Genomic DNA, 19,639 nt, shown 5'->3' on the forward strand with positions numbered 1-19,639 from the left:
TTTACTGGGAGGGGACTGCTAAGTGAAGATCAAAAGTGCATCCCATTTACACGAAAATGGAATGGAAAAGCACCTTGCAGAAATACTGTGAAGAGGCTAAAAGTGCAGTTAAAATTTGTTTCCCCATTGAAAAGCTTTAGACCACACCAAATAACTCTCTTCAAGTGAAAGAAACGTAATCATTTAAACTGAGATCATTAGCACAGTGGAGTTTGGAGTTTGTATATTTATATTTCCCTTTAAAGAGTAATTACTTGTGCATTTTATTTGTATTTTAAATCATAGAATGTACAGAAAATTTAGTTTTACAAGTCTAGATCTTAATTTACTGTGCTGGATACTATAAAAAGCTGTTAAAATCTTTCCAAGTGATCAAGTGAGACTTTGATTCCAAAAGCTGAGAGGCCCTTGGGTAAGCTTAAAATACATTTATTTTTGTGTAAGTGTCTAGATCATGATAAACATTGACAGCATAACACACCAGGCAGACGAGAGTGAGTGGATAAGGGAAACTTACATGAACAGAGCACTGATGTTCTATTTCAAAACATGCAAGTGTTGCCAAGCATAACAACTTTAATCTCATTCCCCCTTTCTGTAGTTGCTCTTACTGAATTTGCTATTGCAGACATAGGAAGCAGTCTCTGTTTCGATGAGATAATACACCTGAAATAAATAAAAAAAAAAAAGTAGCCTGTAGTCCCCCAGTTTCAGAACAATTCTGGTTACAAGGACATATGAGTTTTGGTTTTACTTCATTGAGATCAAGGATAAAATTCTTTTTCTTCATACCTACTATTTCGGAGAAAGTATCAAACCAAAACCACTTCCTTAAATATGGCCTATAAATCCTTATAAATGCATAGTGATTATTTTGTTATCAAAGCACGGACACAGGAGCAGCTGCAATTCTGCGTTGTTGCATTAAGAACTTCCTTTCACAAGCACTCTGTGTCTTTTAGAAGTGAGGTGGGAGTGCCCTCTTGCGTTTACAGAAGAATAACCGTAATGGTCATCCCATTCACAATCACAAAGCGGCGAAAACTGATCCACTCCTGTATCCAGCATCGGTTTCCCAGACTGGCTGTGGGTCAGGTGTACGTGTCTGATCAGTGCTGCAAAAGAGATTGCCTACCGGTTCAAACAGGTTTCAGCCTCTTGTCTTGACATGCAGCATCCTACATCACATTTCTGCTTCACCAGCTCTTCTGCTGCAACTTTCAGAAAACTCTCACTGTGCGCAGGCCCACGGCCCCATCCTGTGCAGGGTGTGGAGGAACACGGGCAAGAGCCACAGGCTGCCTCTCTGCATGCTGTTCCCTCCCAGTGCCTGCAAGGTGAGTCTTGCCTCTGTTACAGAAATGTGGGTATAAAGCAAGAGCAAGTTATTGCAGATCCTAGCGTGGTCTCTGGTAACCCAAACTGGGAAGATGGGAGAAGGACATATTGAGTTGGACCCACAGGACTCCTGGAAGGAGAGGACATGTAATTTCTCAGTCTTGGTGGGCTGGGTAAGGTTTTCAAATGCTTGGACACTCCTAGTATAGTGTGTATTCATTATGCTAGTAGAGCTGTCTTGCTTTATCCTCTACTTGCATGTAAGGGATAAACCCTACAATCAAGCTGTGTCACAAACTCCTACTGCAGTCCATGGAAACTACTCAAACATGCCAATAAACTGCAAGATCTTCAAGAGAAATGAAACATATTAATTAACATTTCCTGAAAGGAGATCCACTCCTCTCTTCATATCTACTTACACAAGACTAAGTGCATGCTTGAGTAACCCCAGTAAAGAAGAGAAAGAAAAATAAAGAAAAAAGAATTAAAGAAATGTGACAAACCAATTGCTTTAAATGCTGTGTTGGCCCAGTGAACTTGAATAATTTCAATTAGATTATCTGACACGTAGCATAAAGCAGCACTGATGAGCTTCTTTCTTCAGTAGCACTTAGAAAGTTTAAATTTTGTTCTTAGAAAATAGAGCACCATTATCAAAGGACTTTTTTAGTTGAGGTGATACAATTTACACTAAGGTAGCTTCTGAAGTCCTCACAGCTCTTACTAAACTCAGCAAAAAGGCTGTATCACACCAAGTCCATGGATCAGTCACATTTGCATCACCTGGTTCTGTAACCAACGTGTCAATAAAAACTGTTGGCGGACTCTTTCCCGTATAGGTGCAATGTCAGGAATTGCCAGACGGGCTAAGTGGGATGTCCACAGCTAGAAGACACCAAGTCAAGACTGAAGCAAGGCACCTACAAGGCACCTACAAGAAATCTGGGATTGTGACTCCCATAGCTTGACTGTATCTCCTATAGATAGGAGGAGTTGAATATGAAAAATCAGGCAGGTGCTTCTGCCACTGGTACCAAGAGTCCCATTGTTGTGGTTGTGCCTCACGTACTGTGGGGCAGAGTCCTTGACAGGGAAGGAACTTCATTATCTGATAAGGACATGATCCCTCCAAGGAGGTCAGCAACATCTCTGTATGCAACCAGCCCTTTTCATCTTGAACATAACCCTGGTGTAGAGCAACCAGCACAGCCACGGCCACACAATAACTCAGGCAACTGTGCCAGCTCCTGTGGCACGTCAGCTGCATTATAGCATTAATGGTTTGCACTGTGCATGCGGCTACCAGGGCCGCTCACCAGCTTCTCTACCCCCATCTGGCATCTCAACGAGGCTGTTCATGAGCAGTGAGCTGCTTGCCTCTCCCAAAACCAGGTAGTAGCCAGACCTTTTTATATCTTGCACAATACCACAAGCTTCCCTAGGAGCTGCTCTTGATGAGCTTGAGAGTCAACTGTTCTCAGATCTGATCACTGGCCTCTTCGAAAACTCCCCTGGCCCTGTTTTTTGATGAGGAATAGAGAATCTCAGCAAGTGCATCTCCTTGTCATCCATGCCTGGCTCCCAAGAGGGCCTAGTTCAGGAATTGAAAAGGATGCTGATGGGAATGCACCCTGAGACTCTGGCAGCAATTGGAGACTGGGAGTGCCAGAGGATTCATGTCTGTAATAGGCCTCAGCCCAAATTCTCTGCTTTGCAAGGGCCCTGTGTTTAGAAACAGTGCGTGCTCATTACCTCTGGCAGAGCAATTGCTTCTTGTCACATGAACCACATAAATAAGTCTCATCTTCCTATTAGCTGCATATTCTGTAGCCAAGCAGAGCATGTTCCCAGTGTTGACAAGGAGTGGCAGCCTTGCCCCACACTTTCCCTACTCAATGTATGTAAACAGGATGTCGTCGTCTTGTTTTACTGCTGGCTGTTGAGTGGGCAGAGAAAGCATGCAACTTCTAAAATGCCCAGGTCCTTCCCGCTGTTGCTCAGAGAGCCTGGGTGAGCTACTTTGAGTTTTGGTTAATATCCAAGAGAGTACAACGAGGCAATGAAGGTTAGAGTGTAGGAAGGCCTTAAGCAGGAGGCACCTTGTCTGAGTACTTCCATCGTAACAGGACGCAGCCCCACCAGCATCAGGAAGTCAACTATCAGCTCCAGTCAGGAATATCAGGACAGTGAACATGTGCTTAGGTACATGCTAAGAATTTGCAATGCTGCGAGTTCCCTCCTAGGAAGTCAGCAATACATTACGTTATAACTTCAAGTTGACAAATTATTTACACAACTGAAATGGCTGATTTGTGGGTTTTAAGGAATATTATCACATAGTATTATCTATACTGCCCTCCTTTTCCTGTTCTTTAAAAATATAGCCCCTCACCTTCAAAAACTGGACAGATTAATCTAATATATCCTAGGGCAGAGCATCACAATTATCTTGCCCTTTACTAGGGCCAGCCATAAGCTGTACTGCTCTGAATATCAACGGTCTATATAATTTAATTATTTTTAGATAGATATGATTTCTTCCTTACAGTAGAGGAATAAATAGCAGCAAACAGTAGAACAGATTTCTTAAACCTCAAATATTGTTTCTTTTAATGGTAGAATATTTGCATTTAGGCACAGTTAAATAGGTGCAAACTGCATTTTGGAGTGATCAAGCATGAGGTTTCACATCATATTTATAGCTGCCTAAGTAATAGCTGCTATCTCAGGGGACATCACCCTGCTTAACTCTTCCCCAGCCCAGGGCGTTTGCTCCTACCACTTCCCTTCTGTTAAAACTAGTGGTTAGATGGTCACAGTGTGAGTCAGGTCAGGTGGCTGATTTGCTAGAAAACTAAAGTGGAAGGGGGGGGGGGGTGTTTTCTATTGTATAAGGTAGTTGCTTGTAGCAGCCTGTAGGGGTGACAAGGGAGGAGGAAAAGAACAAGGCCACCCCTTTCAGCAGCAGCTTTTAAGTTCTACTTAACTGTAAAGTTAAAACACGTCTATAGAAAGAGCTGTTGATCTTTTCCTGTATGAGAACTGAGCTGCTAAGAGCAAGATACGCTCACAAAACCTGCTAACACACTATACTGGCCTGGAAAGCTTGCTATTATTAAGAACAAGACAACATGGAAATAAAATTCTACAGTGAAAGATTTGAGAAACACCAGTGTCTACACAAGTTTCATAGAAGGAAAGACTTACGCACCACCAAGTGAAGACTTGACACAAAGTTAAATCTATTAAAATTAATATATTAGCACTGTAGATAATGCAGTTACATTTTCCTACATCTATACTGTTAAAAAATATCAGTATGTTTTTATTACACATACTATGAGTAAAATAATATGCATATTTTATTTTCTTACTTTATCAAATGAAACATTCTAAGAAATACCCACGTCAAAGGGAGTGCCTCTTTCTTACCCAGAGATCTGTACTTACCATATCCAGATGCAATTCCAGATACTGGAATGCAGTTTTACAAATTCTATTTTTTCATGATAGTTCAAATGATACTAGATTTTGAAAAGAGCAAATTGAGTATGTGTTGTTTTACCTGATTCTGTATAGGGTGTTATTATAGGATATTTCAATTGTAAGCAAGCCTCTGAAAGATGGCAATATTAAAACCAGTTTTGGTTAAAAAATCAAATAGCTCAGCAGCCTTGTCTTCTCTAAGAACCAAAAGCAGCCTCTTGTTAAGGAACGTGAAGGTATATTTCTTATTTAAAAGTGAGTTTGACACTCAATTTGTCAAAGGTGTATAAATATGACAGAAAAGCCTTTTTGCCCTATGCCTTGTTAATGAATGAAATGACTGCAAGTGATATCAATTAACAGCTGGGTCCTAGAACTCTGAGAAGAATATTAAATAGCAGTTTGCTCTTCTCTTGCCTTTCCACAGTACTTCCACTTCAATGTTTTCATCTCGTCTGGGCCTGTTTGTATCATCTCTTAAGGGTGAGCAAAAGCCAGTAAGATAAGCAGCAACTATACAGCAATTAAATGAAGCATATTATCTTTCAGTAATATGCTGTTTATGCAGAGTAACACAGAAGAGATTTGAACACTGAGAGAAAGATGATGTTCCCAAGCACTAACAAAGCCTCGGACTGAAATTTCCCTCAAGTATTTTTGGGCATACTGAAATGCTGCTGCAGTTCAAGATAACGAACACTTTTGTTAAACAATAAAATAGTTACAATTACGTACTCCTGGAGACAGCACACATACTTACCTGGTAAACAGGAGAGAATACCTAATCTAACTTAAAAATATTAATTAGTTTGTCTGTCGTAATACACCAACTTACTTGCTTCTTTTAAGTAACTAAATACAGAAGGTTTGGAGTTTTTTTTCTTGTATAAACCTTAGTGATGCTTTATCATTAATTTTAGCTATATATAAACTGATTCAATTATAACACTAAACTGAATGTGTCAGTATAAGCAATCACTGTACATTTAGATCTCTATCTTTGCAGCAAACAACCCAAATATCCGCCACAGCTGAACTAAAAATGAAGATGCTTGTTAAAAACAAAACTAAAACCAACACCTATGCAGATTAAATCCTCGCAAGCGGTATGAAGACAAACTAAGAACACTATCTTGAAGGCACAAAGTCACCATTCTAAAAAGACTTGAAGGGCAAAAGGAAGCTCACAACAGCACATGCCGGTATAATGGTGTTTAGTCTATCAAAACTGATAACATATCCCTTTTCAAATTCATGAGGCGCAGGAACTCTGTTCAGAGAAAAATAGGCCATGCAATTGCATTATTTTTTTCTCTCCTGTGTTCAGTGTAGAAGATCTGGGGAAATTCCCCACACCACCCCACTTTTGAGGCATCCATCAGAGAAGTTGCCTCAAACTTCTGGAAGGTGCTGCAGTTTCAACAGGATCAGATGATGCTCCAGAGGAACCCAGTGAACATGTGAACTACTAATAGTGGTGTGTGAGCTCTCGCTTGAAATTGCTCTGATGCTAAAGAAGGGCCAGTAGCAAACACAGTTATAATGTTTTAAAAAGGTTCTAGGGAAATCTAGGAAAAAACAGCCCACTAAGCCTGACATCTGTACCAGGCAAATAAGTGAAAATTTAATATGAAAAGTAGAATTAGTGTGTGCCTAGATAAATATGATCTATAAGGTAACAATCAGAACCCGCGGTAAATTCACATCATGCTTCTCACCAGCAGGCATGCAGTAACATGATCTAGTATGCAGATTCCCTGAAGCCTCTTAGCTAATGATTTTAGGGAAACTAAGCAGACATGAGATAAGAGGTACAAGATAAGAAACAGAGAGTAGAAGTAAATGGTTCATTTTCATTGTGGAGAAAAACTGCTACAGAACCCTGCATGACCTGTACTAGTGAACTTACTGAATTGATCTGAAAAAGGTGGTATGTAGAGGGGTTAAAAAAAATCAGTAACCGTTCACTGCTGATGCATAAGTAGCTGCAGGAGCTTAAAAAACTGAGTATGTATAACAGCAACACACAAAATTCAGCATCTTCCCTAGGCATATTTGCTTGACTACAGTTGGAAGCAGGATACTGGGAGAGGGGAGGTTGGACCTCTGGTCTGACCTGTACAGCTGTTCTAATGTTTTTATGATCTCATTTATCATTCAAAAACCAGGCTCAACATTCTGTGACACTAAAGTGACTAAAATCTCAAATAGAGGGAGTTGGTAAGAGGTTCTCTGTAAAATATTAAGAGCCACAACCATAAGCTAAATGAAATTGTTTCCCAACTCAAGCATTTTATGATGCATAATGTGAAGTATGGCAAAGTCAGCCCAGGATTTTACAGTGAGTACTATCTGTTCTGAGAAGGAAGAAATTAAAGCTGCATACAATAGACTTCCTGCTGGGAAGGTGAGAGGGGAGGGAAACTCAGCATCCCAAAGGATGCACTGCTAACAGCCCCAAACCAAACCAAGAGATATGAGTCATCAAAGCTGCAAAGCTATTGGAGAAAATCCAAGAAGCCAGACTTAAAATAGGAACAGAAGGGAAGTGAGGGGAGACAGAAAAAAAGAGAAAGGACGAGAAGATAAAGGAATCCTTTAAAACAAGAACAGAGAACTTGGGAGAGAGTTGCCTGGAGCTGAAAAGCCCTGGAGGTAGCCACACCACCAGCCTTTCAGGCAGGCACACTTTTGTGTGGGCCTCAAAAGAGGCAGTCACCCATTAGCACTGTAAGCACTCCCTACCACCAGTGCTTACACTGTGTGGGAATGCACAGCCATGCAGGGAGCTAAATTCAGAAGCGATCCATCTATAAACTAACACTTTATGGCAACCAGGCTTATAGTTCAGACTAGTTTTAGGATCTCTCTGGGGAGTGGACTTTGAGGATCAGGTGTAGCTCTACAGCTTGCACCTTCATCCAGACACCTGGAATATAGGTTAAAGATGTGGAAACCTGACAGAGAGGAAAGAAAGGCAGCTAAGGAGGAACCTTACTTTGAAATATAATCTGTAATTGTGGTGTACATTTTATTTTGGTTTGGTTAACTTTTTCCAGCTCTGTAATTGTTGCCTACCTACAATAAAGATGTGCTTCACTTGACCCACAAGCTTGTCCAGTGCTAGCAGACCTAGGTGATGCTGAGAAATACGAGGCACCTTTCCTTAGGTATAAGTTTGAGTACAGTGCACATCCAGGCACTGCTAGTAAACCTGTACCCTACAATCTAACAGAGAGATGAAAAGTTTTCCTGCCAAATTACAAAAGCTAGCGTGCGGTAATATTGCAAGGTGAAAGGCTCCCTCCAGCACATGCACACCCGTGTTTCTCCTGCAAAGCTGAAGTGGTAGAGCAGTATCCTGCACAGGTGGACAGGCCTGTGACTGGACAGGCCCTTAGTCACCTCATTATTTATAGTCAGGTTATTATCAATTGCAAACTAAGATAGTACCTGATTATGCTTTATGTAATGTACTCTGGGCTTAAATTATGAGTCTCCCTATTTTTCCCCCTGAAATAAAAACCCTCCAAAGGTGTTGTAGAAAAGACACATTTATTTAGCACTTAGGAAAAGAATGGTAAGGAGCTGCCTTCTTTCTTTAGTCATGGCTGTGACTACTTTGCTTATCTTTAACCCTGATGTCACTAAGGAAGGGTGGGTTAACATTTTCAGCACCATGTGGCAAACATCGGGTTTGGTGCCTTTTGAATAGGCCCCACGGGTAGATAACAACACGTAAACTGCTTGCCTGTGCCCAAGTTCAGCTGCTGAGCCTGCCTGAAGCACTAACAACTATCCCATGATGCTTATAGCTTCTCTCCTACAGAAACAGCAGCTCACACAAATGCAGGTAGGAGGCACCCAGAGAAAAAGCACATTTTTCCTTATGCCTCTAAGCAGAGAGGGTGGTGAACCGGCTGCAGCTTGCAGTCTGTCATTTGGGTCACAGTGCTTGCAGTCAAGGGGAACATTTCAGACAGGTAAAGCGGGATGTGGAAGAAGAATACCAGAGAGAAAACGAGTGACATCTCCTGCCATCAGCTTCCAAAGAAAACTGTTTAATATTTATCAATTATTTAGTTTTCCTGATAGTAACAATCTCAATAATTTAAGGAATAAAATTGCCAGATACTTTAACAATTTATAACTCACTTATCTGCTCCCAACAGTTAGACCCTACTGAGAATCCATCTTGTGGACCATCTTTTTTCGTAGCATTCTTAACAAATTGTAAAACCACCAAAGACTTTTTGAGCTTTTCTTCACCCTTCCTTGTTTTTCCTGGTTTCCTCAACTAAGTTGATTGATACACTAAACCTCTCAATAAACAGGCAGACTAAAAAAAAGTTAACCTATTTCTGAACAATTAGCGAGGACCTCCATAAATGAAGAACTTGGGATGTGGTTTCAGATCAGTTTAAACATCATCTAGGCTGCAGCACTCCTACCATCCCCACTGTAGCCCAGATACCTGCTCGCGCTTCTGTACCAGTGCTTCCACAGTGGTACAAGAGGCTGGTTCATCTGGAGACTGAGCTGCTTTCTGACTGACATGCAACTTCCAGTGGCTAATGCTGGAAGTTAACCACTGGTATTGGGGGACTCCACTCTTTGGTTCACTGTGGAACAGCATCCTTACACTTTCGAGAGTGAAAAACTGCTTTTTTGCCTGTTGTGGGTAAGAGGTTTTCTAGCCTTGATGTCTTGTAATATTTTACACAGCTAAAGCGTTGTGTGCCATTTCCAAAAAGGAAAATGGTGCGTTTGTGGTTAAGGTTTCAGAAACATCTAATTAGAGACGAAGGAAAGCTGAAGCATTCAGCTATAGGTTAACCAGTTGGAGCCCTAGAGAACAGTAACAGCAGATAGACACAGGAAACAAGTACTCAGTGAAAAACATTTATTCTGTCTGGGAGGTGGAGCTGTATCGGATTCCTGCCTTCGCCTGCCAGCTCCGCGCTTTATGCAAAACCACAAATGTAACGCAAAACGCACAGGCAGCACCGCGACCAAAACCCGAGGGCTCGTTCTACCTGTTCCGCTCAGGGCACGCCACCCGCAGCGACAGCGGGCAGCCCCGTCCCGTCCGTTCCCCTCCGCGCCCTGCCCCTGCCCGCTCGGAGGACGGGCAGCCCAGCGGGCGGCAGCCCCTCAGCCCCGCCCGGGCGGCCGCAGCGCCCTCCCGCTGGGCGGGCCGCAGCCGCGCTCTGACGGGAACACGCCAGCGGCCGCGAGCCCGCCGACGGCCGCACGGCACGCGGAGACGAGAACCGCGCACGAGCACCCAACCCCGCCGCGCGCCCCCGAGCGCGCCGGGCGGAGAAAGCACCGCCCCCCGCGGGGCCCCCGCCCCTCGGCTCGCGGGGAGGAGAGGCGGAGCCAGCCTCGTTCCCACCCCGCAGAGCCAATATAAAGGCGGCGAGCGCCCCCTCGCCCTCTCTTTTCCTGCGGAGCGCCCGTGGTCGGGGGTAAGATAGTGCGGGGCGAGGTGGTTGGGGCTGCGGTGTGCGCCGCTTCCCGAGCGGGGCCCAGCGGCACCTGCGCTTCTTTTTTATGCTGGGCTGCTGGGGAGGTCTGCCCGCGGTGCCGCTCGCCTAGTGTTTGAGGCTGGAGCTGGCGGGTGAGGCGCGCACATTGGAGCCGCGGGCGCGGCCAGGCGCAGGCCAGCGGCGGGCCGCGGTGTGGGGCGCCCCGCTGCCGCCGCCGCCGCCGCGGAGTCGGCGAGGGGATGGAGCGGCGGACTACGTGTCCCAGCACGCCACGCGCCTCCGCGGGGAGCGAGGCGGTACCGCGGAGTGGCCGGTTTTCCCTGCCGGAAGCGGTGTCCTGCGGCGCGGGGCACGCTGGGGCCGGTAGTAGGCGGCAGGGGGCGGCGGGGACCATCTTGCCCTGGTGCGGGCGGCGCCCGGCGAGGCGCGGCTGGCCTGCGCCATTTTGATCGGGGGGCCGCGTCGGGTGCCTTTAGGGGCTGATGGTGGCGGTGGGGAAAATGCTGCTCGCCAGCGGCATCGGCCGGGGTTGGGAACAGCCTCTTGCCTGGGCGGTGCTGCCTTTCGTTTCACTCCCTTGTCTTTTGAGTTCGCGCTTCAAATGCTGGCTGGTGCTGAGGAATGAAATTGACCCAAACATCACCATGGGAATGAGGTGTTCTAGTGAGAGATTAGGGCTCCTTGAGTACGGTGGAGTTGCTAATGTCACCGAGCCCTAGTAGTTCTGCAAGAACAGGCAATGCAATAAAAAAATATGGCTAGGATTCTAGGCTCTTATCTGAAAGCAAAGATTAAGAAATGGTTGCATTCATGTAGGAAGACATTGGGTGCATTCATTCCGTGTTAAATTGGCTTCTTTAATGATAGCCTGAGTCACACCTTAGATTACTGAACAGAAAAATTTGTAAATCAATCTTTACAAGTCATTGGTGTAAACCTTGGTTATTGGGTGTAATAAGCAAGCTTGAGATTTTCCATGGCTTAAATTGTTTTTATAATCTGAAACAAAACATGTTTAATAGGTTATCTTTAATGGTGTTATATTTATTTGATCTATGTAGTGCAGATCAAGGAACATAATTATTGGAATGTACGTGTAGGACAAGACATCAGCATAAGCAAATTTGACCTTGACAGGTGGGCCCTATGCCCTTCATAAAGAAGGAAAACAACTAGAAGGAGCTTGCGGTGCAAAGAAGGAACTTGGCTGACATTCGCAGAAATGCGTGAACAGCAGAAGTTAACCAGTCAGCTTGGCAGAAGGAGCGTGCGAGCACAAGGCCGTACCCTATCAGAATGTGTCTGATAGCACATGATAGCTAAGCAACAATGTAAAAGGCTTGTTTTAAAGGCAGTAAAGGTCTTTGGTCTATACCCCGCCAGAGTCCGTGTCGTTGATCTCCACAAATGGCACCCAACGTGGGGCCCGAACGCGGCAACTAGAGCGACCGGTGGGCAGCCCAGCCGAACGAAACGCAGAGGCAGCGGAGACAGAGAGCTGCAGTCCGGACAACTAATCACCGGGAACAGGTGAGCGGCTGGGAACATAAGGATGGGATCACAAATTTCTGCGGAAGAAAAATCAATGGTCTGTGTATTTAAAAAAATATTAGAGAAACGGGGAATTGTCTGTGATGAACATACACTTCGCTCGCTACTTGCCTGGCTCAAAAGTAAGGGTGTAGCAGCAGATGCGCAAACAGCATTCCTTATAGATACATGGAACCAGGTGGGAGAAGTTTTGTGGGACGCAGCCACCAAGGGCGACGATACCGCCACAAGACTGACAACGTGGCGATTGGTTATTGACTCTTTAAAACAGCTTAAAACAGATCGCGCTGCTTAGGCGGCTGCAGCTACAGCGCCAGCAGCCAGCTCGCCAGGATGTGACTCAGACAGGGCAGCTTCACAGCAGCACCAACCCTCCCCCACGGCTCCCCTAGTGGATTTGCCGGTCCCCACTTCGCCGCCTCGCCTCCCTGGGTTTGCAACTCCTGTTCAACAGCAGGCTGACCCACCACTCATTGGCCTGAGTGGAGATGAGTTCCCTGCCGGTAGCACGGCAAATACTGTGAGCTATGATCCTGTAGCGCACTGGCAACGCCTGCGACAAAAGGCAACAGCCGAGGGAGAGACAGCAGTTGCTGCCGCTCTGGTATGTCCTGTAATTGTTCAAAATCAAGGGCCTAGTGAGTGGCAACCCTTGCAATGGGATCTTGTCAAGGAATTGAGGAAAACAATAATTAAGCACGGCCTCACTTTGCCGTTTGCTCAAAGTTTATTGCAAAATGTTATGAGGGGACATTTATTGACTCCTTTTGATGTGCGATCATTAGCCGACTTAATTTTTACCCCTAGCCAGAAGCTATTATGGCAAGCATATTGGAGAGACCTTTGCAATGCAGCATCTTTAGATAATTTAGGAAGACAACCAGGAGATCTGCTAGTGGGAGTGGGAATCGCGGAACTTATGGGAGAAGCACCCATCGCCACACCACAGTTACAAGCGAGACTAGCACCAGAAATATTAAGACAGTCAGCAGACCTTGCCTTTCAGGCTATGTTAAAAGTCCCGGACACCAGAAAAGCAGTAAAATCATCTACAAGCATTAAACAGGATGCCACTGAACCATATATGCAATTTATAGACAGACTACAAGAAGCCATACAGAAACAAGTAGAACACTTGGAAGCGGAAGAAGCCTTAATGTTCAAGTCAGCAGTAGAAAATGCCAGTGAAGATTGTAAGAAACTGTTACAACTTTTGCGAAACCCCACTCACGTAGAAATGATTGAAACAGGTAATCGGGTGGGTTCACTCACTTATGCAATACTTACCGCTGCGCTGGTTGCAGCCCTGCGGGCAGATAACCGAGCCTGCTTTCACTGCGGCAAACCTAGTCACTCTAAACGCAGTTGCCCCCAACGAGACAATCAAGTTTCACAGACAACGCAAATAGCTGACCTCAATTTACCAGGATTTTGTCCACGATGCTGAAAAGGCAGACATTTTGCCAATCAGTGCCATACTAAATTTGACATAAATGGTCAACCTTAATCGGGAAACGGGAAATCAAGCGCGAAACGGAGGCACGCTCAGACACAAATCCCTCCGATGACCAGTATAACCCTGAATCTGATGAGACGTCAGTCTCAGCAGGTTTGGGCAACCTCAGAGCAAAAACCACCGGAAGTGCCGGTGTGGATGTTACCACAGCCACCAACATCACAATAATTGATAAAGCTGTCCACACAGTTCCCCTTGCAATTCGGGGACCTCTTGGGAACAATTTAAGTGCCTTGTTATTAGGCCGTTCCAGCACCATGTCCCAGGGTCTCTTTGTTTTACCTGGAGTCATAGACTCTGACTTTAGAGGACAAATTCATGCTACGTTATGGACTCCATCCCCTCCAGTCCACATCCCTGCCGGAAACCAAATCGCCCAATTAGTTCCTTTTTCAAGTGCTGTATCAAATATAGAACAGACAACATGAGGAAATAATGGTTTTGCATCTACAGGTAGACCAGAAATTTTTTGGACTCAACAAATTCGCAAAGACCGGCCCACTTTAACTTGTTTAAGAAATGTAAACAAAAAGCCTGAACAAATTACACTTAAAGGGATGATAGATACAGGGGCAGATGTAACTATTATTTCTGCCTCTCGATGGCCATGGACATGGGACACAATGCAGAGCAATATGGGACTCACAGGTATTGGAGGAGTCTCCAGCTCTCGACAGAGTGCCCATATCATTCAAGTCATCAATCCAGAAGGTCAAACAGCAAACATTTGCCCATTTGTGGTAGATGTTCCCCTTAACCTATGAGGGCGTGATGTTCTTGGAGTCTGGAGAGTGACCATTAGCACCTCCAATGGAAAATGACATTTTTAGAAGGGGCCACTGCAACTCAGCCTGTTGTTCGCCTCACGTTGCTCACAGAAAAGCCCGTGTGGGTGGATCAGTGGCCCCATCATCAGAAAAGGCCGAAGCATTACAAACACTGGTCCACGAACAAGTACAAAAAGGGCATATTGTGCCCACCACTAGTCCATGGAACACACCAGTATTTGTCATAAAGAAAAAAAGTGGTAGATGGAGACTATTACATGACTTGCAACAAGTAAATGCAGTAATTGAAGACATGGGAGCATTGCAACCTGGCATGCCATCCCCAACTGTGATACGTCAAAATTGGGACATTATTGTCCTGGGCTTAAAAGATTCTTTTTTCACCATATTTTTAGCTCCTGAAGATGCACCAAAATTTGCCTTTTCATTGCCATCTGTTAATCACCAAGCGCCCACGCAATGATATCATTGGACAGTGTTACCTCAAGGGATGAAAACCAGTCCCACCATATGTCAAATGTATGTGGCAAGGGCACTGTCTGAGGTTCGACTAAAACACCCACATATTCTTTGTTATCATTATATGGACGACATCTTACTTGCGGGACAAACACCTGAATTGTTAACACCCGTGATACAAGATACGCTTGCTAGTCTTGCGGCGTATGGCTTAGAGATAGCTCCAGAGAAAATACAACAAGAAGCTCCTTGGAAATATCTAGGTTGGAAAATTTTAGAACACACCATTGAACCTCAGACTGTGGCATTGCACACAGACATCAGAACCCTAAATGACTTACGAAAATTATTGGGGTCCATAAATTGGGTACGAACGTTATTAGGAGTTGATAACAACATGTTGACACCACTATTTGAGTTTTTAAAGGGGAACCCGAATTTATCCTCTATTCACACGTGAACACCTGCAGCACAAAAGGCATTAACACAGGTGTCGCATGTGTTGCAGCAGCGTCAAGCACAATGAATAATAGACAACAGTGAAATCCATCTCTATATTGTCAGTCAACCAAGGCAAGCCATAGGACTGTTAGCTCAATGGGATGAAAGTCAAAAAAGGGACCCTTTAATTATAGTAGAATGGCTTTTCTTACCTCTTCAACCCCAAAAAGCTATAGTTACATGAGTTGAAATGTTCTCTATATTAATTCGAAAGGGTCGTAAACGAACCCTGGAATTAACTGGAAAGGAACCAAAAACTTTATTTTTACCCCTTACTCATGACTGTTTAGCTTGGTGCCAAGCAAATAGCTCAAATAGCTTAACCCTACAGATTGCCTTGGAAAATTTTACAGGACAAATCTCTATTCATTTTCCATCTCATAAACTGTTATCTTTTTGCACTGAGATTGAGTTAGTTTGCCAGCCAATGTGTCCACACGTTCCTGTTGATGGTAAAACGTTTTTCACAGATGGTTCAGGTAGAACAGGAAAAGCTGTAATTGTTTGTTATGATAATGATTCTTGGCAATGTCAGGTGTATGAAACTACAGGGTCTCCACAAATCCTGGAGTTATATGCAGTCTTACAAGTATTTCGGCAATGGCAAGAACCATTAAATCTAGTTACAGATTCCCAATATGTAGCAAACGTTGTAATGTGAATAGAAAAAGCATGGTTAAAACATGTCGATAATGAACCATTATTTCTATTATTTAAACAATTACGGGACCTACTGTCACCGCTCACATCCCTATTATGTCTTGCATATTTGGAGTCATACCACTTTACCAGGATTTATAACAGAAGGTAATGCACATGCAGACTATCTTGCGGCACCGACATGGGCCGCACCAGTTCCAAACATGATTGAGCAAGCTCACCTATCTCACGCCTTTTTTCATCAATCAGCAAAAATGTTACACTGTCAATTTCACATAGCTTGGAGAATGGCTCGCACCATTGCTCAAACCTGTCCAGACCGCCAGCAGTTTGCACCCTTGCAAGCTACGGGGGTAAATCTCCGTGGTTTGCAAGCTTTGCAGCTTTGGCAAACCAATGTCACTCATATCGCAGAATTTGGAAGGCAGAAATACGTACATGTGTCAATCGACACGTTCTCTGGAGCCCTTTGGGCCACAGCAGAAACGGGAGAAAAAAGTCGAGACATACTTCGACACTGGTGAGGGGCTTTTGCCACTCTCAGTATTCCACGCCAGATCAAAACTGTTAATGGACCTGGTTATGTTAGTGCAAAAACACAAGAATTTTTATCAACCTGGGGAGTACAACACGTTACAGGCATTCCACATTCCTCTCAGGGACAAGGTATAGTAGAATGAGCACATCGCACCCTTAAAATGACCTTAGAAAAACAAAAGGGGGCAATGTTGGGGGAATCCCTGAATGCGCGCTTGCAGAAGGCTGTGTATCTCCTAAATTACTTGACATTAGGGGAAGACAGTCAAAAACCAGAAGACAGCCAAAAACCAGAAGACAGCCAAAAACTAGTTCTGTTAAAACATTTTTTATCCATGAATCAACTGAATGATGTACAGCCTGGGCAGCAAGCCTGGTTTTGGGTGAAATTACTGGAGACAAACAAATGGGAAGGTCCGTTTAATTCGATAACATGGGGTCGAGGCTATACTTGTGTCTCCACAGAAAATGGCACCCAATGGATTCTAGCAAGACACGTCCGCCCTGCATTGGCTCCTGCTTGCAGTAATGTGCGTGACACTGCTTAGACACACACAACACCACAGCCCTCACCATCTGACACCGTGGAGTAGCTCAAACATCTGGGTGACATTGGCTAAGACCTTAAATCAAACAACTTCTTGTGCAGAAACGCGTGAACAGCAGAAGTTAACCAGTCAGCTTGGGAGAAGGAGCGCGCGAGCACAGGGCCGTACCCTATCAGAATGTGTCTGACAGCGCATGATAGCTAAGCAACAATGTAAAAGGCTTGTTTTAAAGGCAGCAAAGGTCTTTGGTCTACACCCGTGTTGTTGATCTCCGTATGCACGTACATTACGTATTGTATATGACAAAACAAATACTTTGTGCTGCGTTTTCTTTGGCTGGTTGAGTTGGTACATTTAAGTACCAACTTAAATGTACATGTAAGTATTTGATACGTGTTGAAAATTGAATTCTCTAAATCAATTGAAATCAGTACTTACAGGTACTTTCTTTACAGTTGAAACCTTGAGATTATGAATTTTCATTAAAAATCCTTCGGACTGACATGTAATAGTGGGCACATGCAGCTATTTCTACAGTACTGTTGTGGTTTGAGCCCAGCCAGTAACTCGGAACCATGCAGCCGCTCGCTCGCTCCCCCCGCTTCTTCCTCCACCCGTTCCCGGAGAGATGGGGAGGAGAATCAAAAGAATGTGACTCCCACGGGTTGAGATGAGAGCAGTCCGGTAACTAAAGTACCATACAAAACTACTGCTGCTACCGCCAATAATAATAATGATAAGGGAAATAACAAGGGGAGAGGATACAATTGCTCACCACCCGCCAACCGATACCCAGCCCAACCCAAGCAGTGATCTGGGCCTTCCGGGTAACTCCCCCCGGTTTATATACTGGGCATGACGTGCTGTGGTATGGAATACCCCTTTGGCTAGTTTGGGTCAGGTGTCCTGTCTCTGCTTCCTCCTGGCTTCCCCTCTTCCCTGGCAAAGCATGAGACTGAGAAAGTCCTTGGTCGGAGTAAACATTACTTAGCAACAACTAAAAACATCGGTGTTATCAGCATTGTTCCCAGGCCGAAAGTTAAAAAACACAGCACTGCACCAGCTACTGAGAAGGAGAAAAATGACTGCTATAGCTGAACCCAGGACAAGTACTTTGAATGTGGGATTTCAAGTGGATGTAACTCATAACTCCTTTGTTACTTAAAACTGGCTTCATTTCTTGCTGCTTTCTAGAAGGCCTCCTGCAAATTAAGACTGTTTATTGCTTCTGAGACTTGAGAGGTTGTTGATGATAGTCTCAGTGCATGTGATTTAGTGGTCTGGTAATAAGAATTTACTGATTTCAGGTGTTGTTTGTTTACTGTTTGTTTTTAGGTGTGATGGAGAGGAAGTTTTCAGTGGTGTCTAATGCATTGTTACAGAAGCATTAAGGTAATGGCTCTGGAGTTTTTAACTTTATTGCTCTGGAAGTAACACTACATTTCTGTTGATCAAGATAAATGCTTCCATTTCTTATTTAATTTCCATATTTTTGTGTCTCAAAAGTATGGAATGTGTTAAATGCTAGAGGGTTGTCATCTCTGTATGGCTACTGAGTGGGACAAAAAAGGAAAAACAGTATGGTGTGTTTTCATAGTCTCCATCAAACCGATGAGTAATTATTTGATGATTTTTTTTACTGTGCTCTTCACTGAGCTAAGGTGAGCCCTTAGGTCAGTTGTTCTTAGTTTCATTTCTTTTGCTGTGGCATAAGTATGAAGACCTACATGATAAAGCATTCAGTTAACTTGTGCTAAATTATACTGATTTTGGAGATGGTGCAAGTTAGCTGTCTGGCCGTGGGCATGTAGTGGCGTTAAAGTGAATCTACATACGTTATCATATTTTAATGTAATTATTGAGGTCATGATCCTACAAACTACGGACAGGCAGTGGTATTGCATTGTGAATAAATGCATTGCCACTTATAAATGTTTTTGAAATAAAAGCTTAAATGTTTTGGTTTCTCAGGCTTCATAATGGTTGCAAAAGGATCCAAAACCCAATTCAGGGTACTTCCTGCCCCCCCGCCCAGTGCATAAAAAAATTCAGCATGAAATATTGTTGGATGAAAAAGTGAATTTTTAGTACTTGGTGATTATTCTTCTGACATAGTATCATGAGATTATGCTAGACCACAGCAAGGCACATTTTCTATTTTAACAGATAATTTTTGTTTAATTCCAGTTTCAGTCCATCAGAAGTAGAACAATGGTTAGTTACAAGTGGATTTTCTTGAAAGTTATGTATGTTTTTGAATGACTAGTGAGGATAAATTAGTATGATAAATAGATGAGCAAAATTCACATATGATCAAATTAGTAGGTGTGTCATTAGCTTTACAATTGAGGTGGTATTGTATTTCAGGCATGTTTGGTCTAGAACTGCGTAGGCTGGGGAGTTGGTGAACAGTGTGTTTGGGTTGCTGTCAGAGGAGCTGCTGAAATACGCCTGTCCAGGGTGTTCGTACTAAATCTGACAAAGATTACCTCAGGATGGCTTTTAAATGTTAATTTGTGCTTTATCAGGATGTTAGTATAAGAAAGTGCTTAGGTGAACAGAACAAAGAGACCTGTTAATATAAACAGGCAAATGTGGTTCCAATTTTTTAATAAAACTGTATTCATTTTTTTAAGATTATAGTTGATATTCTCGCTTTCTGGAAATGCCAAGAAGTAACTTCAGGATCCGTATTCAGTTTAATTTGACTCTAAAGTTTACAACCAGTGGTTGGGAGGAAGGGAGATCCACAAGAATAAA

Source organism: Strigops habroptila, chromosome 6 (assembly GCF_004027225.2).
Source record: "Strigops habroptila isolate Jane chromosome 6, bStrHab1.2.pri, whole genome shotgun sequence".
Taxonomy (NCBI): Eukaryota; Metazoa; Chordata; class Aves; order Psittaciformes; family Psittacidae; genus Strigops; species Strigops habroptila.